Source organism: Engraulis encrasicolus, chromosome 19 (genome assembly GCF_034702125.1).
Source record: "Engraulis encrasicolus isolate BLACKSEA-1 chromosome 19, IST_EnEncr_1.0, whole genome shotgun sequence".
Lineage (NCBI taxonomy): Eukaryota > Metazoa > Chordata > Actinopteri > Clupeiformes > Engraulidae > Engraulis > Engraulis encrasicolus.
The window spans coordinates 38,978,740-38,981,239 of NC_085875.1; the positions used below are offsets into that span (position 1 = coordinate 38,978,740).

The following is a 2,500-nucleotide window of genomic DNA, read 5'->3' on the forward strand; positions in this document are numbered from 1 at the left end:
TGTGTCTGTGTCTGTGTCTGTGTCTGTGTCTGTGTCTGTGTCTGTGTGTCTCTGTGTGTCTCTGTGTCTGTGTGAAGGAGTGAGGGTCATAAATTCCGCCATGCTTCTCTCTGAGATTCTGGAATGTTCCATCTTTTCCTCCCGCTATGATGGACATGTTTCTGATTCCCTGGTCAACGCTTGGTTACACACACACACACACACACACACACACACACACACACACACACACACACACACACACACACACACACACACACACACACACACACACACACACACACACACACACACACACACACACACACACACACACACACACACACACACACACACAATGGTTTTGTTATGGCTTTCTTTCAACGACTTTGTCTGCCCTTTTCTTGCCTTTTTTTCTTTTTGGCTGTTTCTCTGTTCTCTCCTTTTATGATCTGCTGCTATCAGATCAGGAAATCCAGAAAAATTTCAATTGAATTATTTCAAGCATATTTTTGATATTTTCGTTTGTTTTACAACCCGCTGTGTGTGTGCGTGTGTGTGTGTGTGCGTGTGTTCGTCTATGTGTGTGTGTGTGCATGCGTGCGTGTGTGTGAATGTGTGTGTGCGCGTGCATGTGCGTGTGTTCGTCTATGTGTGTGTGTGTGCATGCGTGCGTGTGTGTGAATGTGTGTGTGCATGTGTTCATGTGTTTGTGCGTTCCTGTTTGTGTCTCGTGTGCACTTCTCTGTTGCCCTCCTCACCTTCACAGTACATTAGTTTGGCAAAAACTCAGGAGACAGAATTGGAAAACGTGGAGGAAAAGTGTGTTACGAAACAGTAATCCATCTTCGTAGTGTCTTTCCTTGCTCTGCCTGCCATTGTTTACTCTACAGTACCCAGTCAGCATATATTGTACTGAGCCGGAAGGTTATCCTGACCTTACATAAACTCACAAACACAAACAAATAGACACCTCTATATAGTCTTTTTCGATGCAAGAGTGACATAAAAATAAACAGCTCCTCAAAGAGTAGGCCCTACAGTAGAATTGGCAAACCATCCCCACAGCTATAAGTGTATGAAAATCAAAATTGTATATTTACACACACTCACACACACACAAGGAATGTTCACTCGTGCATACAGCTGCCAGTTGGAGTTTAGTCAACTAAAACACAGGGCAACGATGACGGCTAGTTTATCTGCATGATGGGTGTTGATGTAATAAATGATTTATTATCTGTATTTATTTATCGTCCGTTTATCTGTCGTCCAAACACCAATGCGGTGAGCTGCTAGATTCTTCTAATCTGTTCTGTTTATCTTGCCTCTGATGGGGATGGCGCCAGCAAAAGTATTGATATTTGAATACTGATGTGGTTGGGATGGGTGTCCTTAACCGGGGTCAAAAGAAACATCGCTTTGTTTTTTTCAGAAGGCGCAGACTGACGAAGCTGTGAATAGCATAGAACAAGATGGATTTGGATGCCAACGTCCCCCTCTCTCTCATGCTTACTGTCTATTTATAGAGCAGAGTTCACATAGGGAAGCATATGGAGACAGGAAACAGTTAGCACACAGATGAAGGCTCTTTCCTGTGCCGTCTCGCTCTTACTCGCTTTCTTTCCGTCTGTGTGTGTCTGTGTGTCTGTGTGTGTGTGTGTGTGTGTCTGTGTGTCTGTGTGTGTGTGTGTGTGTGTGTCTGTGTGTCTGTGTCTGGGTCTGTGTCTGTGTCTGTCTGTTTGTCTGTCTGTGTATTTGTGGCTGTGTTTACAATTTTGTGTGTGTGTTTATATTTGTGTGTGCGTGTATCTGTTTATACATGCATGTGTTTATATATGTGTGTGTGGGTGTGTGTGCGAGCGTGCATGTGTGGTGTGGGTTGATTTCAGTTCAGTTCATTTCAGTTCAGGCTAAAGTACAGAGAGGAGATAAAGGATATCCTGTAGTGTAGAGTATAACCTTAATTTACCTGGAAATCACACAGACTCACCCCTCCACCACAGAAAAATGCTGGAGCTTCTGCAGTCATTGCAATAACATACAATGTAAATGTTAGGCTTTAACACATGCTTTAGGTTGGGCCTATTGTAATTTAGAGTTGCTGTACATTTAGAATGTGCCTGTAACTAAACTCTTCAAGTGCTTTGATGCAAAACATTAGAGCAGGTTTAGCTGAGAAAAGGGCAGGTAAGCAGTCATATACCAGGTCCAGAATATTCACATTTTCACTTGGTAAGGTGTAGTACATAAGTCCAATTATTTTAGGCCTTTCATACACCAGGCAGCTCAATGAGCTTTACGAAATACAAAAGAACACGAAACAAAAATAAAGTGAGTCAAGGCTAAAGTTACATAGGGGTCATTCTATAATTCGAGTGACATTACAGGGGTTCGGCATTTTTCGGTATTTGGATGGATTAAAATATTGAAGAGGTGAGCTCAAAACTTACCAGAAGTTCTTCACATAACCATCCAAAGAGGTAATGACATTTTGGACCAAACCATTGCAGATATATGG

The 2,500-nt window shown here is 42.4% G+C and overlaps 1 protein-coding gene across 3 annotated transcripts in view; it reads left to right on the forward strand.

The window, feature by feature from the left end:
- actn1 (actinin, alpha 1) overlaps positions 1-2,500 on the forward strand; it is a 91,933-nt gene that overhangs the window by 66,706 nt on the left and 22,727 nt on the right. The gene's annotated exons all lie outside the window — the stretch shown is intronic.